At 43.8% G+C, this 20,060-nt stretch overlaps 1 long non-coding RNA gene across 1 annotated transcript in view; it reads left to right on the forward strand.

The window, feature by feature from the left end:
• The window catches only part of LOC126336503 (uncharacterized), a 257,107-nt gene that overhangs the window by 227,558 nt on the left and 9,489 nt on the right, over nucleotides 1–20,060 (forward strand). The window lies entirely within an intron of this gene.

A 20,060-nucleotide genomic window follows, 5' to 3' on the forward strand; every position in this document is an offset into this window, starting at 1 on the left:
CGAAAGGAAGTTGCTTACAGATCACTCGTTCGACCAATACTTGAATAAACAAAGAAGAGCAACACGTTTCGTCAGAGATTCATTTAGTAAACGCGAAAGCATCACAGAGATGACCAACCAACTGCAGTGGCAGACGCTGCTAGAAAGGCGTTCTGGATCACGGTATGGTTTGCTATTAAAGTTCCGAAAGCATACTTTCCTAGAACAGTTAACAAATGTATTGCTTCCTCCTACGAATTTCTCGCAGAAAGACTATGAGGATAAAATTATAGAGATTCGGGTCTACATGGAGGCTTACAGGCCATCGTTCTTACCGCGAACTATTCCCCAGTGGAACAGGAAAAGTGGATACTGATGGTAGCACACTATGTTCTCTCCGCCACATACCATAAGGTGGTTTTGCGGAGTATAGATGTAGAATTATTAGAAGAAAGTGAGACAAGTCTCAAGAAAACCTCCATTAGAGAGGGGAGAAAAATAGGTACGACTCAGTGGAAAGGGTAATTTGCTGTTAGGTAGGGGCGAGAAGAGGAAGAACTGAGTATGTAATACCTACAGTTTTTTTAGTGGTGTTGGGTGTATCGAGTGGTGCGCTACATTTTTGACAAAGGACAGGAGGAAAAGAGAAAGACGACAACGTAGAAGATGGGGTTACAAGTCGAACAAAAAAAAAGTAGGAATGTATCCTTTTATTCACAGAGATATGAGTAGATAACAAGCATCGATTTTCACAATGAGCGCGAAGAGAAGTGGGTATTCTATCAAGTGCAAGCATGCGGCGGCAGACAAAGGTTGAGGAATTTGCGATCCAAGCAGTCGCTTTGACCAGTACAGGTTGTAGTAGCTCTTCTTCTGCCTCCATGCGTTAGGTTCCGGTCAACAGGGTGCATCCATCTCTTCCGCAATCTTCCCCTCTGTCTTGTTCCTCTGGGTTCGCAATCCAGAATTTGTTGTACACGTCCAGTTTCGTGCATTCCATCTACATGTTTTCACCATCTGTTCCTGGTTAGATCTATTTTCTTATACACTGAATCAACCTGTAATTCATTTCTAATGTCTACGTTTCAGAAATGATCATCTCTGATACATCCTTTAACGCTATGACGAAATCTCATTTTCGCACCCTAGATCATGCTCATATCCTTTAACGAACAAACTCAAGTTTCAAAACCAGACACCACAGTAGGTAGTACCATGACTGTGTGAAACTTCACCTGCGCCTCGTTCGTGTCTTTTTTGTAGCGTATTTTTAATCGTCCTACAGACTGCGTTAAATTTTAGGAACTTGTTACAATTTCACTGCCAAAATTTCGTTCTACGTCACAGCCAACATACTGTTACTTATTATAATTTTAGATCTTACAAGCGGTTTTTCCATGAATGCCATAACCTTTGTTTTATTAGTGGAGATGGTCATGTTGTGTTTAGAAGGCAACAAATTAAGGTGATAAGGAGCTCTTTGAAATTATTTTCATTTTGTGAATTATCATTTGATGATTTGCATATAACAGCTTATTAAAACATTTCTCCCTGTTGACCGTTATGCCGTAGATGATACTGTGTTTCCAAGGTCTGATAAGGTCATCTACGTAAATGATGAATAGAGTTGGAAACAGTTATTTACATATCTGGTTAAAAAAATTATATTTGCAAGGAGCTTTAACAGAGTCAATTAAATTCGTTGGGGAGTCTCTTTTTCCCTAATCTGCCACAGTAGGTGGCTTCTGATTTCGTCAAAAGCTTTTCCACAATCTACGAAGGTTGTATGCGCCTGCAAGTTTTAAACTCAAAATACCTTTAGCACTGGATCTTCCTTTTCTAAAATCTATATTTCTTGTAACAAAATTTTATCAGTTTTAGCGTGCAGTTGTTATTTTAGATAGTGCAATAGATTTTACAGCCTGTGTTAACGACGGTAATTCATCTGTAGTTGTCTGGGTCGCTTCTGTTGCCTTTCTTGAACATGGAGAAAATTTTAGTAAAATTCTATTCCTCAGGTACCTTACCCACTGTCAAACGTAGATTAGTGAGGTCAAAGATAAGGTCCCCCGGTGAAGTTCGGTATTTATTCCGACTGTCCCTGTTGCTTTTCTGTTCTTCAATTTTTTCATTGCTAAATCTAATTTATTCATTTCGATGAGGTCAATGTTCCTCTTGACTGGGCAATTTGTACAATACTCTATTGTTCGTTTTATATCTTCGCTGGTTGTGAAAGGAATTATCCGAGTGAGACGGAAATCGGTACATGTGCTGAATATGCACAGACAAACAAATGATTACAGTTTCAGAAAAACTAGATGATTTACTCAAGAAAAAGAGCTCCATATTGCGCAAGTCAGTAATGTGTTGGTCCACCTCAGACCGTTGCGGAACCAGTTATTCGGCTTGGCATTGATTGGTGAAGTTGTTGGATGTCCTCCTCGTGCCAAACTTTGTCCAATATGCGCATCAGATGGTCAAAATTCAAAGATGGTTGGAGGGCCCTCTCCATAATTCTTCAGTTGTTCTCAATTGGGGAAAAAGCTGGCGACCTGGGAGACCCTATCTTTTGATAGAAAGAATCCTTTTGTTGTTATCTACGGCACCATTACTGCACAGCAGTACGTCGATGATATTCTACGCTCCGTTTCGGTGCCCTTTATGGGCAACTTACATTTCAGCAAGATAGTGGCCGCCCGAACGCGACGAGACTTTCTACTGCTTTGTCTTAGTTCTCTCCAAACCCTAGGTCGCCAGTTGTTGTTGTCTTCAGTCCTGAGAATGGTTTGATGCAGCTCTCCATGCTACTCTATCCTGTACAAGCTTCTTCATCTCCCAGTACCTACTGCAATCTACATCCTTCTGAATCTGCTTAGTGTATTCATCTCTTGGTCTCCCTCTACGATTTTTACCCTCCGCGCTGCCCACGAATACTAAATTGGTGATCCCATGATGCCTCAGAACATCTCCTACCAACCGATCCCTTCTTCTGGTCAAGTTGTGCCACAAACTTCTCTTCTCCCCAATCCTATTTAATACTTCCCCATTAGTTATGTGATCTACCCATCTAATCTTCAGCATTCTTCTGTAGCACCACATTTCGAAAGCTTCTATTCTCTTCTTGTCCAAACTAATTATCGTCCATGTTTCACTTCCATACATGGCTACACTCCATACAAATATTTTCAGAAATGACTTCCTGACACTTAAATCTATACTCGATGTTAACAAATTTCTCTTCTTCAAAAACGCTTTCCTTGCCATTGCCAGTCTACATTTTATATCCTCTCCGACCATCATCACTTATTTTGCTCCTCAAATAGCAAAACTCCTTTACTACTTTAAGTGTCTCATTTTCTAATCTAATTCCCTCAGCATCACCCGACTTAATTCGACTACATTCCATTATTCTCGTTTTGCTTTTGTTGATGTTCATCTTATATCCTCCTTTCAAGACACTGTCAAATTCCGTTCAACTGCTCTTCCAAATCCTTTGCTGTCTCTGACAGAATTACACTGTCATCGGCGAACCTCAAAGTTTTTATTTCTTCTCCATGGATTTTAATACCTACTCCGAATTTTTCTTTTGTTTCCTTTACTACTTGCTCAATATACAGATTGAATAACATCGGTGAGAGGCTACAACCCTGTCTCACTCCCTTCCCAACCACTGCTTCCCTTTCATGTCCCTCGACTCTTATGACTGCCATCTGGTTTCTGTACAAATTGTAAATAGCCTTTCGCTCCCTGTATTTTACCCCTGCCACCTTTAGAATTTGAAAGAGAGTATTCCAGTCAACATTGTCAAAAGCTTTCTCTAAGTCTACAAATGCTAGAAACGTAGATTTGCCTTTCCTTAATCTTTCTTCTAATATAAGTCGTAAGGTCAGTATTGCCTCACGTGTTCCAGTATTTCTACGGAATCCAAACTGATCTTCCCCGAGGTCGTCTTCTACCAGTTTCACCATTCGTCTGTAAAGAATTCGAGTTAGTATTTTGCAGTTGTGGCTTATTAAACTGATTGTTCGGTAATTTTCACATCTGTCAACACCTGATTTCTTTGGGATTGGAATTATTATATTCTTCTTGAAGTCTGAGGGTATTTCGCCTGTTTCATACATCTTGCTCACCAGATGGTACAGTTTTGTCAGGACTGGCTCTCCCAAGGCTGTCAGTAGTTCCAATGGAATGTTGTCTACTCCGGGGGCCTTGTTTCGACTCAGGTCTTTCACTGCTCTGTCAAACTCTTCACGCAGTATCGTATCTCCCATTTCATCTTCATCTACATCCTCTTGCATTTCCTTAATATTGTCCTGAAGTACATCGCCCTTGTATAGACCCTCTATATACTCATTCCACCTTTCTGCTTTCCCTTCTTTGCTTAGAACTGGGTTTCCATCTGAGCTCATGATATTCATGCAAGTGGTTCTCTTTCCCCCAGAAGTCTCTTTAATTTTGCTGTAGGCAGTATCTATTTTACCCCTAGTGATATGTGTCTCTACATCCTTACATTTGTCCTCCAACCATCCCTGCTTAGCCATTTAGCATTTCCTGTCGATCTTATTTTTGAGACGTTTGTATTCCTTTTTGCCTGCTTCATTTACTGCATTTTTATATTTTCTCCTTTCATCAATTAAACACAATATCTCTTCTGTCACCCAAGGATTTCTAGCAGCCCTCGTCTTTTTACCTACTTGATCCTCTGCTACCTCCACTATTTCGTCTCTCAAAGCTACCCATTCTTCTTCTACTGTATTTCTTTCCCCCATTCTTGTCAATCGTTCCCTAATGCTCTCCCTGAAGCTCTCTACAACCTCTGGATCTTTCAATTTATCCAGGTTCCATCTCCTTAAATTCTCACCTTTTTTGCAGTTTCTTCAGTTTTAATCTACAGTTCGCAACCAATAGATTGTGGTCAGAGTCCACATCTGCCCGTGGAATTGTCTTACAATTTAAAACCTGGTTCCTGAATCTCTGTCTTACCATTATATAATCTATCTGATACCTTCTATTAATTCCAGGCTTCTTCCATGTATAGAACCTGCTTTCATGATTCTTTAACCAAGTGTTAGCTGTGATTAAGTTATGCTCTGTGCAAAATTCTACCAGACGGCTTCCTCTTTCATTTCTTAGCCCCAATCTGTATTCACCTATTACGTTTCCTTCTCTTCCTTTACCTACAATCGAATTCCAGTCACCCATGACTATACTATCAAATTTTCGTCTCCCTTCAGTATCTGAATAATTTCTTTTATTTCATCATAAATTTCTTCAATTTCTTCGTCATCTGCAGAGCTAGTTGGCATATAAACTTGTACTACTCTAGTAGGTGTGGGCTTCGTATCTATCTTGGCCACAATAATGCGTTCACGATGCTGTTTGTAGTAGCTTACCCGCATTCCTATTTTCCTATTCATTATTAAACCTACTCCTGCATTACCCCTATTTGATTTTGTGTTTATAACGCTGTAGTCACCTGACCAGAAGTCTTGTTCCTTCCGCCACCGCACTTCACTAATTCCCAGTATATCTAACTTTAACCTATCCATTTACCTTTTTAAATTTTCTAACCTACCTGCCCGATTAAGGGATCTGACATTCCACGCTCCGATCCGTAGAACGCAAGTTTTCTTTCTCCTGATAACGACATCCTCTTGAGTAGTCCCCGCCCGGAGATCCGAATGGGGGACTATTTTACCTCCGGAATATTTTACCCAAGAGGACGCCATCATCATTTAACCATACAGTAAAGCTGCATGCCCTCGGGAAAAATTACGGCTGTAGTTTCCCCTTGCTTTCAGCCGTTCGCAGTACCAGCACGGCAAGGTCGTTTTGGTTATTGTCACAAGGCCAGGTCAGTCAGTCATCCAGACTGTTGCCCTTGCAACTACTGAAAAGGCTGCTGCCCCTCTTCAGGAACCACATGTTTGTCTCGTATCTCAACAGATACCCCTCCGTTGTGGTTGTACCTACGGTACGGCTATTTGTATCGCTGAGGCACGCAAGCCTCCCCACCAACGGCAAGGTCCATGGTTCATGGGGGGGAGGTCGCCAGATCTCTCCCCAATTGAAAACGTTTGGAGCATTATGGGCAGGGCCCTCTAACCATCTCGGAATTTTGACAATCTGATGTCCCAATAGGACAGAATATGGCACGATATCTCTGAAGAGGAGACCCAGCAACTCCAATAAGTGCTTGCATAAGGGCAGAGGTGGACCGACGCGCTACTGACTTGCTCAATTTTTGAAGCTCTTTGTCTTGTGTAAATCACCCAGTTTTTCTGCAGCTGTTATCATTTGTTTGTCTGTACATCTACCGATTTCCTTCCTGTTCTGATAATCCTTTCGTGACGTGTCTTTTTTCTGTCTTAGAGTGTATGTATAAGAGGTAGTTATTGTGACAGAACGTGAACCATTAACTGTCTTTTGAAGCTGCAAAGGAGCTTAAATTCTATGAGATTTTCAGAAATTCGTGCGAAAGTGGGGTTGCTGATACAGCAAACCATTTTGAAAAAATCGTAGTAGCACAGAGAGGAATCTGCCTTGTTGAGAGCGAGTATTTCTGTTGTGTTGTTCAGGTAGGAGTGTCACAGCTGAAAATAAACGGGGGGGGGGGGGGGGGGGGGAGGGAGTGTGTGTTACAGCAAACAGTGGTTGTGATAGTCCCTACGCTTATCTGCGTGTAGTCGTATTGTTCATGTGCCCCTGCCTGCTTCCTAATCCCGCTTCTTTTATTCCCATGATCGTTATGCAGCAGAATTGTCATACATTCTTCCTCTGTTACGTCTTCTAAATTTACCGAACAGGATTTCGTGCGGATAGCGCCGTACTTGTTTTGAAAAATAGTCCCATTTAAGTTCCCTAAGTATTTCTGTTACACTTTAGTATGAACTGTGCGAAAAGGAGGATCTGTCGACCTAGAGAAAGCTATCTACAATGTAAAGTGGTGTAATATGTTCGAAATTCTGAGAAAAATGGGAGTAAGCTGTAGGGAAATACGGATAATATACTACATGCATAAGAACCAAGAGGGAACAATTAGAATGGAAGAACAAGAAGGAAGTGTTAGGATTAAAAAGGATATAAGGCAGGGACATTGTCTTTTGCCTCAACTGTTCAACTTATAAATCGAAGAAGTAATGATGAAATTAAAAGAAACGTACAAGAGTGGGATTAAAATTGAGAGTGGAAGGTTATCAAAGGTAAGATTTTCTGTCGACCGTGCTATCTTCATTGAAAGTGAAGAAGACTTAATTAAGGACTGGCTTTACTAACATGTTTTCGAATAGAGCCAAATAAATACTTTAAGAATACTATTAGTTGTTCCTCCGAATGTTTATAATTAGTACAGAATTTATATTTGTTTATACATCAACAATAGAATTTAAGTTACGAAACAATTACTGATTTCACCCCATAACAAAAGATACTAACTCGGCAAAATCATTTACATACATAAAACTAAGCACAAAATTAGACCTGGTGTTATATTCTTTAAAACGGACGGCCAACCTTTATCTTTTATAAAAATGCCGATTATACTCACGTACATAGGGAGGAGAGGGGAGGGGGGAGGGGGTTACTAGAGGGGAAGAGGTTAGTTAATTGATCAATTTAATAAAATAGTTAATCAAATTTATATCAAAAGTGTACTTGTAGCAGGGAGGAGGGTGGGTTGGATTTTTCCTGGGGGTGGGGCAGGAGCAGGGGGGGACAATGGATTAAGGACCTGTCAATGAAAAGGAAGGCTCCTTTTAGCAGAACAATAGGTTAAGTACTTATCAATCGAATGAGAACAATAGGTGAAATACCTGTCAATCAAAGGAGAATGGATTTGTCCCTGAGTGCATACCTGCCCCTGATGTAGGCAAACCACACTAACAAAATGCCCTCATGGCAGTCTTGTCCCCCTACTTACCTCTCACCATGGACAACACAGTTACCAATGGCCTTCACGTAGTGACTGAGTGCCGTGGCGTTTGCTTTATAATGTCCAGTGCTAACAGACAAGCAACACTGCGTGGAGTAACCTCAGAAATCAATGTCGGCCGTACAACGAACGTATCCGTAAGGACAGTGCGGCGAAATTTGGTGTCAATGGGCTGTGGCAGCAGACGACCGACGCGAATGCCTTTGCTAACACCACGACATCACCTGCAGCACCTCTCCCATGTTCGAGACCATATCGACTGGACACTAGACGACTGGAAAACTGTGGCCTTTCAGATGAGTCCCGATTTTGCTTGATAACAGCCAATGGTAGATTTCGAGTGTGAACAGGACACCACGAAGTCACAGACCCAAGAGGTAAACAAGGCACTGTGAAAGCTGGTGGTGGCTCCATAATGGTGTGGGCTGTGTTTAAATGGAATGGACTGGGTCCTGTGGTCCAACTGGAAATATTTATGTTTGGCTACTTGGAGTAATTTTCAGCCATTGATGCAATTCATGTTCCCAAACAATGATGGATTTTTTGTGGATTACAATGTGCCATTTCACCTGGCCACAGTTGGTTTCAAGAACATTCCAGAGAATTCGAGTGAATGATTTTGCCACCCATATCTCCCAATATGAATCCCATTGTACACTCTCAGGACATAATTCAGAGGTCAGTTCGTGCACTTAACCCTGCACAGACAACACTATCGCAGTTATGGACGACTTAAGAAGGAGCACAGCTTCATATTTCTGCAGGGGGCTTCCAGCGACTTCTGAGTCCATGCCACATCGAGTTGCTGCATTACGGCGGAAAAGGAGGTCCGAAACGGTATTAGGAGGTATCCCATGGCTTTTGTCACCTCAGTGTATTATGTTAAATGAACTACTTGTTAGGTCCTGTAGTGCCCAGGCCATTCCAACAATCACTGATCTGTACAGATGTCTAAGTGGTAGTTACAAGAAGAGTGTGTAACGAAGCAAGCTGGGATATTTTTACTTCCACTCTTGCTTTGCCATCTGCCTTCTTAAATTTCATGTTTTCATTTTTGACTAATTTTTACGTACAGTGAGTGTTTGTTCATTGCATCATTTTCGGCTGTTTAAGCACTGTGAGGATGTTTGCATAGTGTTACACATGCATTATCTTCTGACAATTTACGAGTTGTTTACGTCTTTGAATATCAGTGTACTGCCTTAGTTCGGTGATTTACGAGTAGTTTGCAGGTCTTTAGACTATTAACTTCGACCTCACACACACCAGGGTGAGTGTTTTGTATCAGTGCAATAAATAAACTACGTGAAATCGGTCAGTAAATAAATTGCTTCAAAATAAATAAAGTACACCTCTTCCTCTCTCCAGCAGCCCAGCACAGGCTGAGTCACTTTATCGCCATTTTCCCCCAGACTGCCACAGGATGAAAGTGCACTCCGATGACAGTACTGTGTACTAGGTCAGTTGGACTCCGGACCTCAAGGTGGGTGCACTGGATGGAGCTACTGTCTGAAATTGTTTAAATAAAAACTGCATGAAAAAATAGAGACTTATGTCCATCCTGTACAACAGCCCTGCACCGGCTGAGTCCTTTTCCCGCTATTTTTCCTTCCCAGATCACCATCTTGTATTATGTAATGGAAGGGATGCAGCGCCGTCTGGTGGCAGTACTGTGTTCTAGGTATATTGACTCCAGACCTCCTGGTGAAGACAGTGGATAGAGCTATTGTCTCATAATGCTTAAATAAACACTGCATGGAAAAAAAAGAGTTATGCCCATCCCATGCAGCACAGGCTGAGTCCTTTTCCTGCCAATTCCTAGGATGAGGTGGCGGTCGGATTGCTTAGGTTAGTGGTGGGAGCCCAAGTGACCTATTTTCCCGCCATTTTCGTAGGTTAGTGGAAGTAGCAGTGGTGTGTTCCATCGTCCTGATAGAATATGAACTTTCCGCCATTTTCTGGGTGAAGGGAGGGGAGGGGGTCACGTTGGTGGATGTAGCCCATTTGACCTATTTTCTCTCCTAAATGTGAACTTCCCGCCATGACGTCATTGTGATGTTGCCATATCTATCGCCGCCATCTCGAATAGATTTGGCAACAGTGGAGAGTGGGGTGACATCCTTGTTGTCCCACTACTGAGGTAGTACCTGAAAATATTCTCAGCACCCTCTTCACGTTGTGGATCTCTGAATATTGTATTCTCTGTCGATTTACGAAATGGGTTGTTCCATTCCTTTACCTCCAACCGCCACTCCGCAGTCTGAATCTGTTAATTCCTGTCATGCGGCCATTATCACATCGGAAAACTTTTGACATGAATCACCTGAATACGAATGGCAGCTCTGTCAATGCACTACCCTTTATATCTTGTGGACAAGACACTGCCATCTGTATGCATGCATATCGCTATCCTATAATTTTTTTCACCTCAGTCTGTAATCAGTAAATAGGAACTAACTTCATCTAGATACTAATATCTTAAACTTTCTCCTTCTAATGAATGTCCAAGTACTGAGAGTACTAATCTCATAGTATTCTGTCAGTCGGTACAGATATTTTTATTACATATTCCACTAACGCTTCTGCTGGGAAAATTGTTAAACAGTTTCAGATTACAGTTAATAATCACAAATAAATATGAAACATCACACCTAATATAAATACACTCCTGGAAATTGAAATAAGAACACCGTGAATTCATTGTCCCAGGAAGGGGAAACTTTATTGACACATTCCTGGGGTCAGATACATCACATGATCACTCTGACAGAACCACAGGCACATAGACACAGGCAACAGACCATGCACAATGTCGGCACTAGTACAGTGTATATCCATCTTTCGCAGCAATGCAGGCCGCCATTCTCCCATGGAAACGATCGTAGAGATGCTGGATGTAGTCCTGTGGAACGGCTTGCCATGAAATTTCCACCTGGCGCCTCAGTTGGACCAGCGTTCGTGCTGGACGTGCAGACCGCGTGAGACGACGCTTCATCCAGTCCCAAACATGCTCAATGGGGGACAGATCCGGAGATCTTGCTGGCCACGGTAGTTGACTTACACCTTCTAGAGCACGTTGGGTGGCACGGGATACATGCGGACGTGCATTGTCCTGTTGGAACAGCAAGTTCCCTTGCCGGTCTAGGAATGGTAGAACGATGGGTTCGATGACGGTTTGGATGTACCGTGCACTATTCAGTGTCCCCTCGACGACCACCAGAGGTGTACAGCCAGTGTAGGAGATCGCTCCCCACATCATGATGCCGGATGTTGGCCCTGTGTGCCTCGGTCGTATGCAGTCCTGATTGTGGCGCTCACGTGCACGGCGCGAATCACGCATACGACCATCACTGGCACCAAGGCAGAAGCGACTCTCATCGCTGAAGACGACACGTCTCCATTCGTTCCTCCATTCACGACTGTCGCGACACCACTGGAGGCGGGCTGCACGATGTTGGGGCGTGAGTGGAAGACGGCCTAACGGTGTGCGGGACCGTAGCCCAGCTTCATGGAGACGGTTGCGAATGGTCCTCGCCGATACCCCAGGAGCAACAGTGTCCCTAATTTGCTGGGAAGTGGCGGTGCGGTCCCCTACGGCACTGCGTAGGATCCTACGGTCTTGGCGTGCATCCGTGCGTCGCTGCGGTCCGGTCCCAGGTCGACGGGCACGTGCACCTTCCACCGACCACTGGCGACAACATCGATGTACTGTGGAGACCTCACGCCCCACGTGTTGAGCAATTCGGCGGTACGTCCACCAGGCCTTCCGCATGCCCACTATACGCCCTCGCTCAAAGTCCGTCAACTGCACATACGCTTCACGTCCACGCTGTCGCGGCATGCTACCAGTGTTAAAGACTGCTATGGAGCTGCGTATGCCACGGCAAACTGGCTGACACTGACGGCGGCGGTGCACAAATTCTGCGCAGCTAGCGCCATTCGACGGCCAACACCGCGGTTCCTGGTGTATCCGCTGTGCCGTGCGTGTGATCATTGCTTGTACAGCCTTCTCGCAGTGTCCGGAGCAAGTATGGTGGGTCTGACACACCGGTGTCAATGTGTTCTTTTTTCCATTTCCAGGAGTGTATAACCAATTATTTAGGCAATTATTTTATAATGTCCGGGTGGCATATAACACCTTAATTCTATTGGTTTCAGGATAGGCCAGGAGATAACATCCTTCATGTCGAATTCTTACCATTTTATGAGGACCCATGTACAACAGTTGTCATTCATAAATTCTTTTGTGAAGAAGCAAGGATCTTGGGTGAGATTTTAACAGAATGTATTCTCCTACCTGATATTTTGCATGTGTCGAAATCTTCTAGCATAGTAGATCGTTTTCGAGTGTGCTGTTCCGTCATTGGGACTAAGACTTTTGTTACCTTCTTTTACCAGGAATATTCTTCTCTTCATAGGCGTGGAAGCGGATTTGTCCATTCATTCGTCTTCTGCGTCCTACTTATGTGTAGCTGGATTGGATTGTGTGTCGTACAGTGGCAAATTGTTCACTACCAGTTCAAAAAGCTCTAAATATTCTATCTGATTTGTTTGATAAGTCCTTACGACAGGTTTAATGTTCGCGTAAGTTACGATATTCCCAGCAAAGCGCTCATAACACTACTGAAAGGTCATTGGCTGTCGGAGAACGTGTGACGGAGATGCGCAGAACGAGCCTAAACTTGAACGTCATTAATTTTCTATAGTTTGACTTTGCTGTTAACGTACTCAATGTTCAAATGGTTCAAATGGCTCTGAGCACTATGGGACTTAACATCTATGGTCATCAGTCCCCTAGAACTTAGAACTACTTGAACCTAACTAACCTAAGGACATCATACAACACCCAGCCATCACGAGGCAGAGAAAATCCCTGACCCCGCCGGAAATCGAACCCGGGAACCCGGGCGTGGGAAGCGAGAACGCTACCGCACGACCATGAGATGCGGGCCGTACTCAATGTGTGTTCAACACTGTCCCATATTCACGTCACATATTGACTAACACAGCAGCTTTTTCTTTAGAAATGTTTCGCAATACCATCATTCATTATTCTACTGGCTACAGTCCATGCTTTTCTGTATCTCCCACAGATCTCAACTGCTTATAGTGAAAGATAAGTAAGTGATATGTTAACAAAATAAATGGGTACATCCCTTTCTACGCAGCATCCTCGACGAAGATGACTTTTCTACCTTATGTTCGTGATGACTGGGTGTTGTGTGATGTCCTTAGGTTATTTAGGTTTAAGTAGTTCTAAGTTCTAGGGGACTGATGACCATAGATGTTAAGTCCCATAGTGCTCAGAGCCATTTGAACCTACCTTTTGTTGCTGGCGTGTCCTTTAATTTCACCAGGCTGCTCAAAAAACCAAATAAAATGTGTCTTTCGTCCTCCGGTGCGAGTGCAAATGGTGTTGGGTTTCGTTAAAGACAACCTAGGTAAAAGAAGCCCAGGGATACATAAAATACCGTGCCAGTGTGGGAAATCATACATTGGCCAGAGGTGCTGCGCTTTTGAAAATAAGACCTCACTCCACATTAGGTCAGACAGAAAAATCTGCTGTTGTTGATCACTGTTTTGACACTGGAAATCGTATGAGCACAGATTTTATCGTTCGTCTTCGCGACTGGGACTTCATCATCAAAGAAGCAGTCGAAAATGGTTTTAGTAACGACCTGATTAACAGAGACATGGGATTCAAGGTAGCACAGCATGGGAACCAGCACTGACGGTACAGAGGCATCGTCGGCCGCTGATGATCGAATTCAACGACTGAACGCAGACGGGGAATCGAGGTCAGGATGGGCGGCTACACTCTGAACGCGCGTTTCCCCTAATTGACCTCCCGACGTCTTCTACGATTCGTTGACGATAACGTTATAGCTCCTTTCTATCGAGCCAGCTATATATGCAGCAACACCTCAGTAAGCACATGAAGAAGACGAGCTGAAATATTGTGCAGCTTTCACAGAATTGTCCGACGTGAAGCCCGTGAACCACTGAAGCGGCTATTACGTCGGGAAAGACTCAAACAGCAGAGAAAAAAGTAACCTTTAAAGGCGCCCCCTCCTAATCCTCCACTCACACGCTCACATCCTACCGGTCTCACACCCTACGGATCAGGATTTTCAGTGTATTGTTCATTACAGTCCCCTCTACCATTCTACAAATTTTTGCGACTAAATGAATTTTTCCCCTAATTTTCCTTCCTTGACTGCACTACTCTGTTTCAAAATGCACTCACATTCAGGTCGAAAACTTGAATTGTTGACACGAAAATGCCCAATGAGTATTAAACGCGCAAAGGAGATCCTCGGCGCGCTGGTTGATGGGAGCGGCTGTAAATGGGAAATGCCTTTGCAGTCGCTCCCATCAGCCAGCGCGCCGACTGTCGACTTTGTTTGGCCGTACAACACATGCCTCTAGAATATGATGGCGTTATGCTGGGCCCATACTGAGTTACCAAGGAATATTTAATTTGTTAGTGGAGGAGATTATGGCGGCAAAAATTGTATAGGGTGACCGAGATTTGCGAACAATTAGTAGTGTCTCTTCATAAGGTAGACTGCGATGTAGATGTAGATACAGGGAACAGTAGCTACGTAGATACGCAAACAATCGCGGGGGTAGACTAGCGAGGAGACCTCAGCCTTTGGAACGAAGGACTACACCAACAACTAAAAGGCAGAATGACAAACCAGCCCAGCATCTGCCCACACAAGTGTGGAAAACTGTCTACAATCCTCACGCAGTCTGGGTTGTGACAGCCCAATGGTCGGCCGGCCGAGGTGGCCGAGCGGTTCTAGGCTCTACAGTCTGGAAACTCGCGACCGCTACGGTGGCCGGTTCGAATCCTGCCTCGGGCATGGATATGTGTGATGTCCTTAGGTTAGTTAGGTTTAAGTAGTTCTAAGTTCTAGGGGACTGATGACCTCAGAAGTTAAGTCCCATAGTGCTCAGAGCCATTTTTTGAACCCAATGGTCGTCAGAGCTGAGTGCTGACTTGTTGCTGGACTGACTTAGTGGCGGATGATACACATCGCTGTATTAAAAAGAATGTACAGTACCGACGTATCGGATTGAACGTATGCCTTGTTAACGCTTCGATACAGTGGATACATCAATGTCTTTTTTTATTCTATTTGTCGACGGGGTGAAGTTATTTTCGTGTTTTTATTGTTGTCTTAAATCGTTTTTCTCGCTTGTGAGGGTGGCCATGATAAATTAGTACATGGAAATTGGAAGAGCTTTAAATCTGAAGATATTTTCCTTGATGGATTTTCAGTGTGTTGAGAATTCCTGTAGGAAGCATAAACGAAAATCCTTTGGAAATTTGGAAAGATTTATAAACGACTCATGCAATTTTCAGAATCCTATAAAATCGCGTTTAAATATTTGACGATATTTTTGCAGTGTGGGAAACTTTTGAATCAACAAGGAAATCGTTTAAAAGGCAAAAGACTTATTTTTATAACCCAGAAACGACAAATTGGGTTTCTTGATAAACTGTATTTTTGTTAGAACTTTCTTTGTAACTTCTCTTAAAAGTAATCATCTTGTGGTGTTGCATTTCTTCTTCTTAAGCCTTGATACGCCTGGGCATTGCGTCAAACAGAGCTTGGATGGCGTGTACAGGTACAGCTGCCCATGCAGCTTCAACACGATACCACAGTTCATCAAGGGTAGTGACTGGCGTATTGTGACGAGCCAGTTGCTCGGACACCATTGACCAGATGTTTTCAATTGGGTGAGCGATCGGGAGAATGTGCTGGCCAGGACAGCAGTCGAACATTTTCTGTATCCAAAAAATCCCGTACAGGACCTGCAACATGTGGTCGTGCATTATCCTTCTGAAATGAAGGGTTTCACAGGGATCGAATGAAGGGTAGAGCCACGGGTCGGAGCACATCTGAAACGTAACGTCCATTGTTTAAAATACCGTCAGTGCGAACAAGAGGTGACCGAGACGTGTAACCAATGGCACCCCATACCATCGCGCCGGGTGATACGCCAGTATGGCGATAACACGTACACGCTTCCAATGTGCGTTCACCGCGATGTAGCCAAACACGGTTGCGATCATCATGATGCCATAAACAGAACCTGGATTCATCCGAAAAAATGACGTTTTGCCACTCGTGCACCCAGCTTCGTCGTTGAGTACACCATCACAGACGCTCCTGTCTGTGATGCAGCGTCAAGGGTAACCACAACCATGGTCTCCGAGCTGATAGTCCATGCTGCTGCAAACGTCGTCGAACTGTTCGTGCAGATGGTTGTTGTCTTGCAAACGTCCCCATCTGTTTACTCAGGGATCGAGACGTGGCTGCCGTGGTCACTGGATCTCGACCAACGCGAGTAGCAATGTCGCGATACGATAAACCGCAATCGCGATACGCTACAATCCGACCTTTATTAAAGTCGGAAACGTGATGATACGCATTTCTCCTTCTTACACGAGGCATCACAACAACGTTTCACCAGCCAACGCCGGTCAACTGCTGTTTGTGTATGAGAAATCGGTTGGAAACTTTCCTCGTGTCAGCACGTTGTAGGTGTCGCCACCGTCGCCAACCTTGTGTGAATGCTCCGAAAAGCTAATAATTTGCATGCCACAGCATCTTCTTCCTGTCGGTTAAATTTCGCGTCTGTAGCACGTCATCTTCGTGGTGTACCAATTTTAATGGCCAGTAGTGTAGGACGAGAAATTCCGCCTTATGCAAGACACCTTTTCAGTTTTCTTTTACCCAGACATGTTACCGCACTTTTTGTGCTATCTTCAGTGGATTATTTTTTGATTTGATCCATTATAAATGGAATTCACAGTTGAGATATGTATTAACGTCCTGATGCACTGCGTGTTGTTTATAGCATAATGTCTAAAGTTCTAGTTATAGCTTAACTGATTACTAAATCAGCCTATTCACCTCGCCAATAACATATGAGAAATCACTGCAACACCAAACCGTAAGTTACACACAAAAACGTGATAAACTCTCATTTCCGATTGTAACTGCATAATAAACAGAAAAATAAAACAATTACGTTTTGCTGTTTGCACATGAGGAGCTGTAAGGTATGAAAACTAATGTATACATCCACCCTTTTGCCAGTTAAGTCATAACTAGAACTTTAGACATAATTTTATAAACAACACACACTGCATCAGGTCGTTAATACATATCTCAACTGTGAACTACGAACAAATGATGTATAATATTTTACAACAATTATTCATACACAATTGTGAATATTATGTACCAAAAATTTCGCTAAATGTTAATATGTAACAAGAATTTTACAGTAAGAAAATTAAAAATAACCCACTGAAGATAGCACAAAAAGTGCTGAAACATGTCTGGGTAAAACAAAACTTAAAAGGTGTCTTGCATAAGGCGGAATTCCTCGTCCTATTCTCTTAAAAGGTTTTGGGTATTTAGAAAATATATGTTTTGTTTCAGTTTCAGGCATGTGGGAACCATATCGGTATTATACTGTAAAAAGCAATCGATTTATTTGAAGATTCGATGTACTTGTATATGTCGTACGGTATGTACTGTGAAAATGCATCGATATGTCCTCCCCTTGGTTGGCACCTCTGCCTCAGAGGCTAGCAGAAGAAATTCTGCAGCACAGTGTCTGGAAGCGGCTGTTGGCGGCTCCCCGCTGCTGCTGGTACTTCTGTCTGGCGCGACAGATCGGCTGCAGACTCGGGCGGGCTTCTCCGTCTCCTCCCGCGGCGGGTGCAGCTAATGCCCCTCGGGCGGCGGCTAACACAGCGTTTCGGGTTTCGCTGAGGCGCCGACGTAAAACCGCCGCCGCGGAAGCCGGCCGGGCCCGCTTCTTGCAGCGAGGGTCCACACGCACTGGCGCCAGTTTTTCTCTCCCGCTTCTGTGCGAGCGGATCGAAATCTGTGAGCCCGTATAATGTGTGCGTGCGTGCGAGGAAAGCCAGCCAACAGCGAGCCACGATATTATTTCCAAGTGTGTCGCTTCCCAGCCGGGTTGATGTTATCACGTTACTTGCCTAGTTTTCTTCGTCTTTTCTCGAGCACAAATGTCATTTTCAATGTCAATAAACTTTACCAACAGCTGTACACTGTAAGATATTTTTATTCTGAAAGCAACCAGTTTCGCAATTCTTTTTGCTATCTTCAGGCACCATATACTTTTTTCAAATCAACGAACTTATCGTATAGCGCCATAAAACTGGATATCACGAATTCCAGTCGTTGTGCAGCTGCTTCTTACGCACGCGTGACAGCTGAAAAGTAATGGACTAACAGAAGCAAATGTCATTAGTCGTTGACAACACTGTGAACATGATAGTGATGATACCTTGGTGTGGGAGCATGATAGTAAGGTCTTAAGCGGTTAAAATGATTAAAACTGTAACTGTAGCTATTAGGATAAAACAGACATAAAGGCCTAAGAAGGCGAACATACAATCTCTCTCTCTCTCTCTCTCTCTCTCTCTCTCTCTATCTCTCTTTCTTTCTCTCTCTCTCTCTCTCTCTCTCTCTCTCTCTCTCACACACACACACACACACACACACACACACACACACACACACATACACAAACGCACGGAGAGAGAGAGAGAGAGAGAGAGAGAGAGAGAGAGAGAGAGAGAGAGAGAGAGAGATAAAACGAGGCGAACACACATTCTCTCTCTCTCTCTCTCTCTCTCTCTCTCTCTCTCTCTCTCACACACACACACACACACACACACACACACACACACACACAGAGAGAGAGAGAGAGTTAAAACGAGGAAAACATGTACGTTGGCAGATTGAAAACATACAGTAAAAAGGAACAAAACCAGACAAGTGCAAGTAGGATTCGCTCTCTGAGGGTTCCATACAAAATTAACTACGTGTATGGCTAACAATAATAATTTCCTGTGGCTCAGTGGCCTGAGTGCTATTAGGGCGACTTGCGCGGTCTTAACCTACCCCACTTACACAAACTTCCCTTACAGACGTTAAGGGCTTGTAGTAGGAACTAAGACGGTTAAATTTAGCACAGGAGCTCATGTTCGGAAATGTACCATTTTCCCGCTACACGCAAAATACCACAACACAGCTTCAAATCTGCCGCGACTTCGGCGCCACTGGCTAAATTATTACGTACGTCATCAACAGGTTTGTTTACATACCAGTCAGTTGAGTTTCTGATCTCCCGAGAGAGATTTGTACCTGCTGTTTGGTCGTGGTCTTTGTTTATACAGTACTACTGTACAGATTTCAATGTGTAAAAACATTTCATCTTTAGTATGTTCCCGTTGGCCATGGTTGCGGAATACGTCGACATGATATTATTGCACACCATCCGCATCACAGAGCCGATGGGGCTAGAGCGCCTTGCAACTATTCCCATAGCTCCCCCTGTCGGAGGTTCGAGTCCTCCCTTGGGCATGGGTGTGTGTGTTGTCCTCAGTTAGTTTAAGTAGTGTCTAAGCCCAGAGGCCGATGACCTCAACAGTTTGGCCCCGTAGGAACTTACCACAAATTAAAAAAAAAAAAAAAATCCGCATCACAGACGCTCCTCTCGCTGGAGTAGGACGCCACGTGTTAGGGGACAGTGCCCAATCTGGAAAGGGGTGAGGGGTCACTCCATTCCTCCTGATTGACAGCCTGAGGTACACCAAGGCTGGATATCTAGGTCCACCATCTGCAGATTATTGTCACTCACTGCCAGTCACTGCTCCCCTCCTATAACTGGATGGATCTACGACGCTACAGTCGAGGGGAGTGGCACTCTGAGTCACATCACGTTGTCTGCAGGCCTGCATGGTGGCTTGGTCTGCTTTTACATTTGCCAAATTCCCCAGTAGAATGACACCTACTTCCCCCATCAGTCCAGTTGCTCAAGTATTAGCTTCTCTCCTGGGTAGATGTGCTGCAATGATTGTAGAGTGCCGGCCATGGTGGCTGAGCGGTTCTAGGCTACAGTCTGGAACCGCGCGACCGCTACGGTTCCAGGTTCGAATCCTGCCTCGGGCATTGGTGTGTGTAATGTCATTGGGTTAGTTAGGTTTACGTAGTTCTAAGTTCTAGGGGACTGATGACCTCAGAAGTTAAGTTCCACAGTGTTCAGAGCCATTTGAACCATTTTTGATTGTAGAGTACTAAGGAAATCGGAG

The sequence above is a fragment of the Schistocerca gregaria genome, chromosome 2 (assembly GCF_023897955.1).
Source record: "Schistocerca gregaria isolate iqSchGreg1 chromosome 2, iqSchGreg1.2, whole genome shotgun sequence".
Lineage (NCBI taxonomy): Eukaryota > Metazoa > Arthropoda > Insecta > Orthoptera > Acrididae > Schistocerca > Schistocerca gregaria.